The sequence below is a fragment of the Rhipicephalus microplus genome, chromosome 2, assembly GCF_043290135.1.
Source record: "Rhipicephalus microplus isolate Deutch F79 chromosome 2, USDA_Rmic, whole genome shotgun sequence".
Taxonomy (NCBI): domain Eukaryota; kingdom Metazoa; phylum Arthropoda; class Arachnida; order Ixodida; family Ixodidae; genus Rhipicephalus; species Rhipicephalus microplus.
The window spans coordinates 144569162-144585537 of NC_134701.1; the positions used below are offsets into that span (position 1 = coordinate 144569162).

General features: G+C 44.5%; 1 long non-coding RNA gene across 1 annotated transcript in view; it reads left to right on the forward strand.

Annotated features, from left to right (window-relative positions):
- LOC142786415 (uncharacterized) overlaps positions 1 to 16376 on the forward strand; it is a 160171-nt gene that overhangs the window by 40023 nt on the left and 103772 nt on the right. The window contains exons 2-3 of the long non-coding RNA XR_012889041.1: positions 5576 to 5668; positions 6964 to 6984. This is a non-coding gene — a long non-coding RNA (uncharacterized LOC142786415). The remainder of the gene's footprint in view (positions 1 to 5575; positions 5669 to 6963; positions 6985 to 16376) is intronic.

Below are 16376 nucleotides of genomic sequence, written 5' to 3' on the forward strand. Positions count from 1 at the left end.
GATTTTGAAGTGACATATCTGCTTTCCTTATTCGTGCTTTGCATATCATCGATTCCAACTATACGTGGGACCTGCTCATTTTCATTGCGTGTAGTAGCCGATTCATTTATTTATTCAAGTGCTTAGACATGCGAGCTGGGTAGAAATCAAGAGCTCCACTCACAATTATCAAGGATTCAAAGGCTGCCTGCAGACACTGCCAAAAAGATTGAATGTAAATCAAGGCCGCCCGAATTCTAAGCAACCCTCCTGAGGATTTTCCTATTGAATACACCCAAATCATAATCTGGGTGGCAGGGTATAAGGGCGTCACCTGGAACCTGCTTTCAATTTAGGTGGCTCGAGGCCTAAGAAGTCACTAAGCGTCCTTGCAGACTGCGATAGAAGACCCAACGCCACCAGACTCTACTTTTGATGCATTTCTTCAGTACTGCAGGGATAGTAGAAATAAAAATTCCCAGAATATCCGCGGAATAAATGATGATGAATGAAGTGTCCGTACTTCTGTTCGTGTGTCCATCCTTGCGTGCGTTCATTCATACGTCCACCCTTTTGCACGACCATGCATTTGTTCGACCGTGCGTACGTCCGTGCGTGCCTTAAAGAACGGCGCCCCTAAAATGAAAACATATCAATAGCTACATAAGAGCCTCACAGCGAGAAAATCTGCGACGTCATGGAGACTCCAGGCAAACAAACACCCAACCTAAGAAGCGTACATAGATATATATGTCCGTAGTGCAGGACCACACCAACTCTGTTTCACACCCCATGGAAGTGTACACTACACATTGATAATATGTGGGGTTTAACGTCCCAAAACCACCATATGATAATGAGAGACGCTGTGTTGGAAGGCATTGACTAAGAGCACATCATTAACAACATAAAGTAAAAATATAAGATACTTGTTTTCAGCTCGGCCTCTGAGTATCACCTTTGGCTCGTTCAAGTATCCAGAGATAATGAAGATGGCCAGGGGAGTTCTGCGACCATTTGATATGTGGGGTTTAACGTTCCAAAACCACCATATGATTATGAGAGACGCCGTAGTGGAGGGCTCCGGAAATTTCGACCACCTGGGGTTCTTTAACGTGCGCCCAAATCTGAGCACACGGGCCTACAACGGTATCCATGAGACGCTGGAAAGTAGCGGGCGTGGAGCACAAGACAAATGGTAAAACCTTAAATTCGTACAGTCCGTCTGGCGTCACGAAAGCGGTTTTTTCACAATACCTAGGGTCTACTTCAACTTGCCAATATCTGCTTTTTAAATCCATGGAAGAGAAGTAACGTGCGTTTAGAAGCATGTAGATCGAATCATCTATGCGGGGAAGCGGGTACACGTCTTTTTTTGAAACCGGATTTAGCTTTCGATAGTCCACACAGAAATGCAGGCTGCCGTCCTTCTTCACTAGAACAACAGGTGATGCCCAAGGGCTTTTCGACTGTTGAATGACGTCTTCTTCAAGCATTTTTATTGATTGATTGATTAATTTGTGGGGTTTAACGTCCCAAAACCACCATATGATTATAAGAGACGCCATAGTGGTGGGCTCCGGAAATTTCGACCACCTCGGGTTCTTTAACCTGCGCCCAAATCTGAGCACACGGGCTTACAACATTTCCGCCTCCATCGGAAATGCAGCCGCCGCAGAAGGAATTCAATCCCGTGAGCTGCGAGTCAGCAGCCGAGTACCTTAGCCACTAGAACACCGTGGCGGGGCCTGCGACCATTTTCAAAGACCGTGTTATGCGGAAATAAATTCTCTCTTTTTCGTTGAGCAAATGCAAGCGCTAAATATAACGCTGGAAGCCTACAAGGTTACATGCCTACTGTTTAAAAGACTACGCGTTCTGCCGATGATTAGATTACTGATGGCTGAGAGCCTCGTTCACCACATTTAGTCTACGCCGTAAAATGGTGTTACTTTACTTTACACTTTTCCCGGGCCCAGGTTGACTGATGGCAAACTTTTAGTATTGACAAAGCCGACTGCTGTTTTGATCCACGTCAGAACCCGCGAACCTATTCACGATAAAGTCGCCAATAAATAGCGCAGCTACAACTGATAGTGAATGAAATAAAAAAGATAGTATTCGAAACAGCAAGCCTCCTTTTACGCTATGTAGTCTGTACGATGACGTTAAGGAATTATGGTATTTTCGTATATTTACCGGAAATACTGATTCACACTAAAAATTTTGGATAATGACGTCAATGCGTCCCTTTTTTCATAGAAACTGTCATGTACTTAGATAAAGTAGTTAATAATTTAGAGTACATGGTGCTTCACTATGGGAGAGAATAAAGCAATCCCGCGGGCCCAAACTTCGATAAGACCTTGTCGACACACATTAGTCGTAACTAACTGAGTGTTTAGAAAAAAGTGGTTAGAGATTTAGGGTACTTGGTACTCTAAAAAAATATTCAGTCATCGTTAATAGCTTATATGAGGTGCAACTAAATGCAACACACAAGAACAAAGAGACGAGGACAGGCGCAAACTAACAACCAGCTTTATTCAAGGAAGACTCAAACCTTTAAACATCAATGCCCTTACAGAGGTGCCGCAAAAACAACCAAGAAAATTCAAACCAGCGGCGAAAAAAATTAGAGTTCAGCCTTGTACAACGTTCTACTCACGAACTCGTCACGTGCTTCTTTGATAGAAAAAGCTTCTTGCGTTTCGCGAGCCGTTTTATCATTACTTCTGTGCAGGATACTCGCCAAGAGAAATCCCACTTCACAATGCGGGCAACACAAGAAGTGGTCAACAAGGTTACTTTTCTTCCTAATATTACAATTTTTTTGGTTTCCTACATATCCAAGGCCTCAAACCGGATCGCGCATAAACACATCCACACTGAGGTTTCCTCTTTTAGCCTAGGCCAGCGTTTTCATGACTACACCAAGTTGTTTCTGGCGGATATCAAGGCATATCTTTGGCTAGGCACATTCTCAGGAGTGCCCTTCAAGCTCGGCAACTGCAGCACCCAGCAAGGTTCCCTCCTCTCCCCCTTCTTATTAATTATCGCCATCCACAAGCCCTCAACACGGCTCGCTTCAATCTCAAACGTAGGTCACGCCATTCACGTAGAAGACGTCAATATCTAGGATACCGGCGGCTCTCTGGCTGAGCTCTAACACACCTTACAAAATGCGTTGCAGGCTATGACTTTCTTTAAAACACAGGGCTTCAACTGTGCCCTGATAAATCAGTTTCTGTTACAATGACCGTCTTGACAAGAGGCTTCGTAACCATACGCCTCTGGAAGCTCTGCCAATAGAAATGCGAGTTTAAAATCTACGTCCCATAGGGAGGAGGGACTCCGTGAAGATTCTAGGTCTCCTAATTACTGTCAGGTTTTGTAACTGCAATGCACTTAACAGGCTTCAAGGCCAGGCAAGTAATGTACTAAGACTTGTAGCCCATATTTCAAATAGCAGAGGTGGATTCAAAGAGGACTATTTGATCAGACCTTACCAGTCATTCTCTCAAAGTAATGTTATTTACATCGCGCCGTACCCTAATTCGGCTAAGGCGGAGAAGACCAAACTAAATTCTCTGATCAGAACATTCCTCAAGTGCGTACACAGTATTCCACAGTCCGCCAGCACCGAGGAGCTATTGAAGCTAGGGTTCCAAAACACTATCGACGAGCTGATAGAAGCTCACCTGGCTGCTCAAATTACGAGGCTTTCATTCACTAAGCCAGGGATCAAGCCTTGAGAAGAAGTGGGTATTGAGCCTCGAAATCAAAAGGTGACGAAAGTTCGCTTGTCCAAAGAAATCCGAACTAGAATCATGGTAGACCCCGTCCCATGAAACATCCATCCTATGCATAACGAAGGCAGAAGAGTTGACAGATTCAAGACCGTAGTTAAAACAATTAATCAGCAAAAACTAGTAGCCCCTTTCGTCGATGCTGCCATATATCATGAGGGAATAAGTTTGATGTTTCGGTCGTTTATCTGGTAGACCACTTGGTCAATTCAGCTTCTGTTTACAGAACGAATGCCCATTTGACAGGGAAAGTGGCGATCACCCTAGCTTTCCGTAGCGCAAAAGCCCCCGCTGCTTTCTTTCCGGATTTGCGTACGGCAGTCAAATCTCATTCGAACACTCTTGTGCCTTAAGTATTGTGACCGAAGCACTTCAACAAAGGTGGGGTTGCAGCGAAAGAGAGTACGAAATTAGGTTGTCCACAGCCCATCTGGATGGTTCAGTCAACCCACTCGGATGTAACCCTAGCGAGCAGGCTCACCGGATAGCGCGTCATTTTCCCTGCAATGCTGTCACACATAGCCAAGCTCGTAATGATGTCGAAAATTATAAAGATCTGTTCTGTACTCTCCATTAAATTGTTTGTCCCTATCATCTCACCAGGCGAAATTTCCAGCCTTCTACCCTGAGTAGACTAGGCCTCAGGTAAACACATTCAGACTAATGCAAACTCGTTTGTATCCTACTCCTCGAACCTTAATTGAATAAACTCCGACCAATTGCAGTCGTCCCCAAATGTGGCCGATACCCATGTTCTTTTGACCACATGTTCTGGCAGTGTCCAGCCCAATGCCTCTCCGCCCATCATGAAAAAGCAGTGGGATGCACCTCTGAAGAGCAGCAGCCTTTACACACAGCTTCCGATCATCCAGAGGGCTTAGGGCATTGCGGCCGACTTTCGACCTCAGAGCCGATTTCGGGCGGAGCCACACACTTGATATTGGGGGAAGCCTATGGCTCCCTTTGATATCTGTTCCTCAGGACCTAAATGAAGTTCTTGTCATGTGAAGTCATGTTGACTCAGCCGGTCATTGAGGAAGCGCCCTTGGTGGCTGATGTAGACTTGGCCACAGGGCAGGAAAATATTGTACCCGGCGTTGTTCGCCCACTTCAAAAACGTTTGTCATAGATTTCTCACCGGCCCCTTTCTTTTTTCACAAACTTGGTGCGCTGGCTCAGCAGAGAAAGCTTTTTTGGGGCCGAGAAAATCAACGGCACGTTTTTTTCCGCTTTTTTCAGCCTGTATGTGGACCATTTTTACTTACGGGAACACAGCTGGCCTCTGCCAGTCTTTTGTTGCATCACCACAAAACCACGTTTAATAAAAAAAGCTGCGAAGGATATCAAGAAGTTCTTCCCCGTAAAAAAAAGGGCAACGACGGAGTTAAGAGTAAAGCTATAAAACTTTGCAAGCGCTTAGATCTGGTTAAGCTTGCAAGGGAAATAAGCAACAGGGAACGTGCTGCTTTGAGTGATTAATTTACTATTAAGACGCATGAACGCGAAGCCCCACTTCATACTATTGTGAGTGAAAGGGATGCCTAGTAGCGTTGCAACAGTATATCTCTCCTCAAAGTTTGAGTTCTTTTGCGGTTTGTGATCCGTTCCTCGCAAAAAGTTCAGGTGATGTTGTTCGTTTCTTTGAAGACAACAGTGACATTGCGTTTGCGTTTTTTTTTTTGTGAATGTAGAAAAGTTTATTTACGTGGCGCGTCATTGTAAAATGTTTTCTGTAGTAAAAAAAACCATCAATTAAAATGGTGTAAATGCTTTTCAAATTCTCGCAGGGAGTTCAGTTGAGAAAGTAATAGCACTTTTAGAGTTTCGTCTTATGTCTACTTTCATCAAGTCTGACAACGAGATCTATCTTCAAAAGAAAGGTATGTGCATTGCTTCTTCTATCGCAATTGTGTTTTGCTATATAATTTGATCACCCTTCGATCGTGCTGTACATTACCATTTTAGTTGCACTAAGAATGACATTGCCCTTAAAACTTTTCGTCATGTTGACGGCTTTTTAATCTTTTTTAGGGTGTGCCCATTTCAGTATTGGCATGCGCTAAATTGTGTTTTTGAAAACTTGATAAACATTGGAAGAGGACTAGCTTTTACTTTTGAACGCCCACAAGATGAGTAAGCTTCAGTTTTTGGACCTGCAGTTAAAATACAATGAGTGTCATGTTTGCTGGGCATACTCCCCAAGCGCTCAGAAAGAGCTCCTTCCATACAAATTGTTTTTTTAATGCGAAGATAAACAAAAGCATCACAACACTCTGTTTAGAATTTGCGCTTCGAAATCGTACATTCACAGTGTGCAAGATAGTTATTATCTGCGATTGGAGAGGCTTGTTTCAGCTGGTTTCACTGGGTCGGTCATCGTGTCTGTTGATGAGACGCTTCTCAAAAAAATGAAGAACGGTGACACAGGAAATATCGATAAGTCCCAGTGGACTTATAGGCCAGCTGTGGTCCCGTACATGCACAAGGTCACACACAGTCTAAAAAAAGTGGCTAGTCGGTTAAACGTGCCATTGGTTTTCTCGGCCCCGAAGAAGCTCGTTTAGCTGAGCCAGTACACCACAAGCATGCAACAAAAGAACGCTGCGCAAGAACCATGAAAACGGCTTTGTGAGGTGTGACTACAAAAGCCGTATACGAAATTCCCCTGTTCTATGGCAAAGTCTACATCTGCCAGATAGGGCAGATGTAGAGATGCAGTAGAGAGAGATGGAATACAAAAGAAATCATATTAGTAAAAAAATTCACCTTGTTGACCACTGCTTCGTTTGCCCGCATTGTGAACCATGATTTCTCTGTTCACAATGTTTAAATATCTTGGGAAGAAGTATAGACGAAACGGCTCGCAAAACGCTAGAAGCATTTTTTCATTAAAAAATAGAGGTGATAATTGCGTCAGTGAATCCTCCAATGCCCTGTACAATGCAGAAGTCCAATTTCTTTCGAAATACATATTAACCCAATAGGCAATAACGTTTGTTCCTTTTGTAACGAATGGCTGGCCTTAAGCCACGAAGTTTTTATGATGGTCACAACGTTCTCGCGCCAGATGGCAATACAAACATGCACAATGCAATAAATAATTTGTAGTACAATTTGAATTGCGAAGCTTGTATACAGTACGCTTCTGTTTGTAAAGCTTGAACATTATTTTCAGAGCATTTTCAAAAAGAAGAAGGTAAGTAACTGCATTTCCTTGAAGTCGCACTAATATGTGGTAGAAAACACCTGGCCACCAAACCAATGGCCTGGTTTGAATCTCAGTCAGGCCCGGAAGTTTTATTGTTTATTTTATTTGCGTGTTTCTTGATTTTCCGGTCACGTCCGATGTGATTTTTTTACGGACAACGAAGAACGCCTACGCCAACATCGACGCCGGAATTTCTGCGAAGCCTGGTCTTTACCACTATCCCCTTCAAACGTTCTTTTCCTTGTACCTACCTTACTAAATTCTTTTCCGCATTCTCGTATGACATATTCCCCCATAAAGCGGCAAACAACGGGCAACAAATGAACTAAACCTTTAGCGTTATGGGGCTAGTAGTCTGAAGTATTATATATAGATATATACATAAACATATATATATATATATATATATATATATATATATATATATATATATATATATATATATATATATATATGATATGGCACAACAGGAGCGTTGTCAACAAGGATAAATATATTTATTTCCCAACAGTTTCGGGAGGGGTCCTCGCTTCATCAGGGGATGAGTTATACTGACATGAACTTCCAAACTTCGTTGCTGCCGCGTCCCTCTTGCCTTGAAAGATGTTTGCGAGAGTGAGAGGGAACTAAAAAAGAAAAAAAAACAAAAAAGGGGGAGAAAAAAGACGAAAAAGAAAAAGAAAGAAAAGAAAGAAAGTAAGAAAAAGGAAGAACCACTGTCAACACTGAGTGTTGAGTGTTCTCAGTGTTGACAGTGGTTCTTCCTCCTTTTTCAGCCATGGCGAAATCAGGTTTTTTTGGCCGAGAAGCAGTGCGTAGAAATGTATCAGTCTGGCCAACATTTTGTTTAATTGTTTTAAATGGCTGAGTGTACTGAACACACAAAATTAAACAAAACTTGTGTGCGTGAGAACAGTTAGAGGGGCATAAAGTGCTGGCTGCGTGATATGTGCTCACAAAATTCACACTCTGTACGACATTGATCTTTACTCACACCACCACGATAAGCAACTTTTGAGAGGCACTGTAAATTCAATTCGCCAGCACCAATTACCAGGGTCCACTCTTAACAGATCTCAAATATGTTCCACGACCCTCGATACTCTGTTAAGAGCAGCATAGTTCAGTAGTGTGTACGATTGTTCTTTTTTTTCCTGTAAGTCGTCCTAAACGCAGAGTATTTAAATATTTTGTTCTATTTCAGTGTCGTTTGTTCTCTTCTTATGCACTGTCAAATATAATCACAAGGTCTAATTGTTCGTGTGCACTTTTGCTGTTGTGTTTATTGTGAGGAATACAATATTACAAATTCTGAGCATTTTGCGCAAGGTAAAAGGACGAATGAACGATTCTTGGAATTGTTTGTTAGCTCGCCCGGAGCATGCATGGAGCATCAATCACCTGGTATTATTCCAATTATATTGTTCAGGAAGACAAGAAATAGCCTTGAAAATGTTTTAGGAGGTATTCTAAGAAAGTATTGGCAGCGCGTAAAATATAGCTGCTAATAATATGTGGCATTTAGTGTGTTCAGACAGGAAAGTAAACATACCTGCACTGATGTTGGCAATTGAAGACATTCCGCCAATCTGACTGCCTCTATATAAACAGCGAATAAAGAAATTACTTGTCAACTCTTTGAGAAAAGTTTCTTACAAACGCCTGAGCGCAAAACTGCGGATCTGTAAGCAGATAGTATGGCACACTATTTGTTCATAACAGTTCTGTGCCTTTTTCTTCTCATTGGTAAGTTGTGAATTGCTAAACAACAATCATTATGGCTGCAACCTGAAGTCAAAGTGAAAAATGCGTTTTAGGCTCTTAACATAGTAGGGAATAATTTTCATTATCAACGAGACGTCATTTTTGAAAAATTTAGGATAAATATCTCAATTCCGCCAACGCTGAATTTTTGCAGACGGTTATGCAGCGCGTATTAGTCTGGGGTTTCTCAAGAATATGTAGTTTTCCTCAGTGTAACGCCTGCGTCCTGCTTAGCTTACTTTGAACAGATGAGGGCACGTGTTTCTACAACTGGTAACGTCCTGTTATGTCGTGAAACCTGATCGTACAGTTTTCTCATACCGAGATATTTGCAGTACCCGTGAGGGCTCTTGCACTCGTGACTGGTCAGTAAGACCTCTAACGACGCATTGAGCGGCTTCTTTGGGGGTTCTCCCTCCACTGCGTGCCTATCTGTAGGTAGTATTTGCGATCATCAGAGTTAATGTATCCCTAATGTATGCCATGGCACTGGAGTATGTGGTAGTCCTTGTACGAGATGCACTCGTTCGCAAAACTTTCAATTTCTCTTTACATACATGGCCTTGATAGGGGCTAGAGCCCGTGCTATTGTTGCTTCTATGTCTGCAGTGTTTATGGTGGTTCTTATGAGGTGTTGACTCCAGTGGCTGGTGAGTTCTACAACAATATTTCTCCCTTGATAACATACTGGGTCGGCGAAGACCACTTCCTAGTCGTTGGAATAGTTTCGGCTTATTTGTTCTGCCCTGTATTTGCGCCGTCCTGTGTATTTTTGGCGGCACATGTCGCGAGGTGATGATAAAACACGCATTTGCTCATGTGGTTAGCGCAATTTCTACCTGAATGTTCCGCCGCATGTGGTATGTGATGACGAGCTCTTGGCACTACTTCCATACGTGTCGGCCTGGCGAGGTTTGATAGGGGGACAAACTGAGGCGTTTTTCGGACCTCTACGTGTTCCTCGAACGTTTTATGCAAGCTTACTTCTAAGACTTTACTAATGCTGTTCCGGGCAAATGTCTTGATGCAAATTTGTACGTCTTGCACATGAGGGCATTGAGCTTGTCTTTTACCACAAAAGTTTTTATATAAGATGCTGCCGTGTCTTTGGTCTCATGAATAATGAAAGGTTGTGAACTTTGCTGTAATCCTGCGAAGTTCTTCGCTTTTGCAGTCTTTGAGCTTACTTAGGATATTCTGAACCTTGATGTTTCTTTACACTATGGGTGAGAAACACACTTGATGATGTTAAATGAATTTCTTCATTCATAGCAATAGAATTATTATGAACAGTCTGATGGACTTTGATGTTGCCGTCGCGTAATGTCCCGTAGAAAGTCGTGATTGAAAAGGTTCACCAACGTATTGTATCCTAATTCCATGGGTAATAGCATGCGAGCGGATGTGACGAAGACTGCTGAAGCAATCGAACAAGCCAGCTTATCTGTGCGCCAGGTAATTCTGCGCCATTTTTAACAAGCAAGAAATAACAGACCAGAACAGGTGGGGCTGCTGGAGCAGCTTCCATGAACTTTCATTTTACAGGTCTGTCTGCCCAGCAATTTTTTTGCTATTTCGCTCTCTTTGCTCTCATAAACTGGGAGCGAGTGTATGCTCTTCTACGTGTTGTGGTCTCAACGTGAAAACACTGCATGAAAAGTGTCTCTAGAGTAGCCGTATTTTTTAACATCAGCATTTGCCGGAGTAACCGGGGATCGGATTCAAAGAATTTAGCAGCCACCTTCACTAAGTATAAAATTACAATTTATAGCTACTGATTTCATTGATTGACCTTTGTAGTGAAGCAGCCATTTTTTTCTTTAGGAAGGCAGTCTTTGTGTAGGCGTTCTTTCATAGGCGGACTATATTGAAGCAATGCTGATTTTTCGACCGAGGAGTGATCTTCCTGACAATGCGCTTAACGCATAGAGCTAATATAAAGAAGGTAGCAAAAAACGATGAGCAGGAGAGACAGCAGCTCGCGGTTTAAACTTGACATTGAGTTTTAGGATATTTCACACTGGCAATAATTATATAAGGAAAAAAATTGAGAACACCTCAAATAATACACACAGTATTGCCAGCCAACGACAATTACGCAGTTAACAGACGATCTCAGAGAAGTGGCAGGCGAGAAACTGGAGTTCCTCGACAACAGCGTTCGAGTTGATACGATATTTTTTTCAGCACGCGGGAGAATTCCACAACTTTGCCAATAGAGGCACCCGAAAGCCCTCGGTGGTTATTTCGGAGTGCGCGGTGGCCCTGTGCTCATGGCAGCTGGGTAACCAGCTCAGGACGCTTCGACCGCGTCCCTTGTAGAGAACATGTAGTTATGGCAGCAGTGGTGCGCAACTGCTAGAAGGCCTTGACGCCGTCCCCGAATGGTGGTGGCAGTAGCCGCAGGTGATCAGGGGCTGAGCAGGCCTTCACGCCGTCATCAAGCTGGCCTTACCGCGACTGGTGCGCTAGCGGGCGCCATGGAGAAGAATCGATTTTTTTAGAGTCACGCCAGTTTTGGCCAGCTGGCCGCGAATAAAAAATTGGCAGATCCCACATACAATGAGAACCGGTGATATGCGAAGGACGAAGGAGAAATGTTGATATCTCACTTTAAAATCAGCACAACATTACGAGGTGGAAGTAAATGATGCCGTACACTACGTTCAAGGCATGAATTTCATGTTTGGATGTGTCATTTAAATTCATAGTTTTTCACGTTACGTAATACCAAAATTGGTTTATGTGGAGCTAGTAAAACCGCCGAAAGCGCATCATGAAGGGCGCGATATACTCCAACGTAGCGTTGACGCGCGCGCACACTAGGCACAACGACGCAACGTTAGCAAAACACGAGCACTCGATAGTCTCACGCCAGGTGCGACCAGCGTCTGTCGGCGCGGCCCGACGGCATCCGGTGTGAAATGCGACATGCTGCATGCGTTACCCAGACAGCACTGCGTCTCATTCTTTTCATGAAGGAGGGACACTGGACGGGCTGAAACGCGCATGTTCAAAGCAACGCAGCGCGGCGCGCACGTGTGAGTATATGGCAGGACTGGTGCCTGGCATGGCAACGCCGGTGTGACCCGACGAAATGAACGCCGGTAAACACGCGCACCGCGTCATGTCGAAATGCATTGGCGCCTTGACTGTGGCATGTAGATATGTTCTCTCATGACACGAATTTCATGATTATCATGTTTGCAGCAGTCACATATCTCCGTAATTTATTGACGTCACGTAATACCCCATTTGGCACATGTTAAGCAAGCGCAATGGCCGCGAGCGCATCATGAAGGCGGCATGTACTCATAGAAATTGTTACTTGACACGAATGCCGTGATTATCATGTTTGTATGTGTCATTTACCTATGTCGTCCATTCGTGTCACGTAATACCGAGTTTGGTACTTCTGGAACTATCGAAACGGCCGCGAGTGTATTATGACCGTAGCATGTAGTCATGCTTTTACATGACACGCATCTCATGTTTGTCATGTTTGCACCAATATCTTACTCTACCTTACCTTTTGTAACAATATGTTTGTCATCCATTTACGTCCCATAATAACAAATTCGGCATAAGTGAAGCTAACGAAAAGGCCGCCAGCGCATCATGAGCATGGCATGTAGTACTGTTTCATGACACGCATGTTATGACTTTCATGTTAAGATCTGTCGCTTGCGTTCGCGATGCAATCATACCATATTATACCGGTTTTGCAAAATGCTTGTGAATGAAAGACCGCTAGAGCAGCGAGGTTAGAAATGTTTAACATGACATTCATGGCATACATGTCATGATTTTCAAGGTATTACTAGTCAAATGTGTTTTTCATACAGTCATGTTATGCCATAGCAAGTTTGGTATTGATACCATTATCAAAACGGCCAGAAGAGCTTAAAGTCGTAGCGGATAGGTAGACAGATAGATAGATAGATAGATAGATAAATAGATAGATAGATAGATAGATAGATAGATAGATAGATAGATAGATAGATAGATAGATAGATAGATAGATAGATAGATAGATAGATAGATAGATAGATACGCGCAAAGTCACTGAAGTTCGCTAAGAAATGCTTCGCGTTTAAAAACGCTCACGCTGTCCTACAAAAGAAACTATTTTGCAGCTTGCTGATTGAATGATTAATTGACTGATTTGTGGAGTTTAACGTCCCAAAATCACCATTTGATTATGAGAGACGCCGTAGTGGAGGGCTCCGGAAATTTTGACCACCTTTGCAGCTTGCTGCAGGAGTACAGGCGGCGTTCATGAGTTAGGTGCTGCTGCAACAGAAGATGTACTGGAGGATTCTTCGGACGCTCCGGATGAAGCCATTTAAGTTCTCACGATGCAAATAGAAAACGTTTCCACAAATCTTGAGTGGAGTGTAGCAGGTTACCTTGCCGGGTGACCAACAAAAATAAAAGTAAATATAGGTGCGCACGCGACCATTTTTCCGTACTCGTACTTTCGCAGGATGCGTTTGCCGAGCATAATGCGATCATCGACCACAGTGCTTACTAACTATGGAGGAAGCAAAATACATCATTTGGGCGTTATGAGTCTATCACTACGTCTATGAGTGCAGCAGGAGAATGACAGTCTTTTTTCCGGTCAGTGGAGGCAAACAAGTTCTGATCGGATTGAATGCACCTGAGCGCTTCGGGCTAATTTCTTGCGTTCAAGTTCCTCAAGAAGTGACGCTAGCACCGACTGGGTCACCGACTTTCCGGAGTTAAGGTTGGTGCACACCGGTGACTAGCCGTAGTCAGGCGACCATTTGGGACTGGCGACCAAAAAATGACTGATGTCCACACAGGCAGAGATTGCATGCGAGCGACCGGATGTCGCAAACCCGTATAGTCTCGTCCGGATCTCGTTATCAGCGAGAACTCTGGAGACCAGTGCCGATCAGCTGGTGGCCCCCAGTTCAGTGAGTGGAGCGAACCCAGCGCACTGCGTTATTGTTTTTCTTCGTTCTTCGCTTCAGTCGAACTCTTCGACGCTGTTGGGAACGGCCAGCAGCGTCAAGGTGTTTGATTGAAGCGAAGAACAAGAGATTGGGACGGCGATGATGTGCTATGCCTTGGTGTCAGTGCTGGCAGCACTGAAACCTCCAAAGAAGCAAAGCCGAGGGTGGGTGTGACCATTCCTTCGCTTGCGAGAGTTGACTGGCCATGCAAGTCGCCTACTTCCCAAGCTGCGCTGACACGACGAGTAGTACTTCCGAGAATGGCACGTATTGAGACACGGTTCTTAAATTGAAATTAACTTGCCACAGCCTACAACGCAGCATAATTTCGTCTTCAGCGCGGTGTCGTTAGTCAGTGCAAGGAATGAAGCACAAACGCATTCTTAAGCGCTTCATTGAACGCGGTGACAACTCAAGTTCAAGACGAAAAATTGACAGATTCCACGTACAGTGGGAATCGATGATATGCGAAGCACGATTGAGAAATGTTGACATGTTATGTCGGTTACGTTGTCAGTTGTCTCGTTCGTCAAATTTGTCGTTGCTGTCGTCGTATTCGGCATCGGTGGCTTCGAGCTGTCGTTTGTCTGCAATGGGGGCTGTTCGGTATTTCGAATATAGGCAACCGCACCTCCAAGTTCACTATGTCCAGTTTCCCCGTCGCGGGCTAGGTGACCTACCTTTGGTGACGTCAGCAAAACTGCGATGAGTAGGTGAACTTCCCCGCGCCAGATGGCAAACATGGCCCAGGCATTAGTATATTCTGCGGTGGTGTGTTCACAAGAGCGTCGTTGTACGTGCGTCGATCGTCGTATGTAGCGTAATTAGGGTGGCGAGGAAATCTCGAGTAATGAGCGTCATGATAACAGCAAACGCTGTAGACATGCCCAGCTTTGCCACAGTGAAAGTGTACCGGTAGATGATCAGCGGTACGCATCAAATTGGTTTGCCGGTACTGGTAGGTAAGCAGGGACTCACTACTGAAATACGTTGTGGGGTTCACATGTTGGCTATACGAAATTCGTCTTTTCGGTGAGATCGGCAAGGTTGGGTAAGTCGTCGGCACTAAGAGCCACTGTGTTCGCAGGGTTGGTGGTGGTGCCGTCATTGGAGTCCGCTGTGCCGAAGGCGCGATGACAGGGTGTCGGGCGGCATCAGTATAAGTAAGATGTCGTCACACATCATCATAGCCAGATGAAGAGAGAGCCTGACGGACCTCATCTCGGACAACATTGGCGACAAAAAACAATTCCACTGTTGGTTTACTTGCTGGGATTAACCCAAGCAGCCGAAGCTCCTACTTCAAAATCTCCTGGATCATTTCCTGCAGAGGCCTGTCGTTGTCGCAAAGGCACGCCGCAGCCGTTACGGGACTACTCGAAGAAAAGTTGACCGGTTTCTGCTGAGGGTACCTTTGCTGTAGGACCCATTACATGCCTGTGGCTTCTCTCGTGAACTCAGCTACTGTGGTTGGTAAATTTCTCACAAGTCCAGCAAACAGTTCCTACATCACGCCTCGCATTAGATACCGCAGCTTCCTGTTGAAAAGACGCAGCTTCCGCCCAGCGCTGTTGAAAAAACGGGTAATGTCTTCGACGAACATAGCAACGCTCTCATTTGGTTTCTAAATTCAAGCTTCCAAGAGACGTTGTGCATTCTCCTCTGTGTCGAGACTAGTAAAGGGGTCAACCAGCTGGTTGCGAAAGTCGTTCCACGTAGCCGTGCTTCTTCCCCTGCTGATGTACCACGTCTGGGCGTTGTCTTTCAGGTACAAAAAACATTTACGAGCTTGTCTTTTGGACTGGCCCACTGCTTGTACTTCGCGCAGCGTTCGAACTAGTCCAGCCAGTCTTCGACGTCCTCATTAGTCTCACCATGAAAACTTTTAAGTATCCATTGATTCTGAAGTGTCATATGTGATAGAGCTGCAGTGGCGATATTGACTGAAGGAGGCAAATAATTTCTGCCAGTTTCTTGCAAGGGATCGAGCTCAGGAGCAAGGCCAAGCAGACAGTGACTAAAATGGTGGACTAGTGTGTGCACGAGTGGTAGCGATTCCGGGCTTGAATGTCGCTTCGGCGATTGGGTGCCAAGCATGAAGGCTACCCCGTATCTCCACCATAGTGACGACGTGGGATCTACGACCACACAAATCACCTCGAATACATACGCTTACTGATCACAAGAAAAAAACTGCATCGTCTTCTTCGTTTCTGCCCTCAGTCAAAGACACTGGCGCTGCTTCGTTGTTGCCGCCACTGGCACATACACGTGGTCCTCATCATCATCATCAGCATGAGCCTGACTATGTCCACTGCAGGACAAAGGCATCTCCCATGTTCCGCCAGGTAACCCGGTCCTGTGCTTCCTGCGGCCAATTTATACCCGAAAACTTCTTAATCTCATCGGCCCACGTATCTTTCTGTCTCCCCCTAACCCGCTTGCCTTTTCAGGGAACCCAGTTCATTACCCTCAACGACCAGCGGTTATCCTGTCTACGCTCTACATGCCCAGCCTATGTCCATTTCTTTTTCTTGACTTCAGCTATGATATTCTTAACCCCCATGAAGGTGCTTCACCCCATTCTTATTCTTCTAGTTACTTCAATCTCGTGGTTCGGCTTCACGGTTATTA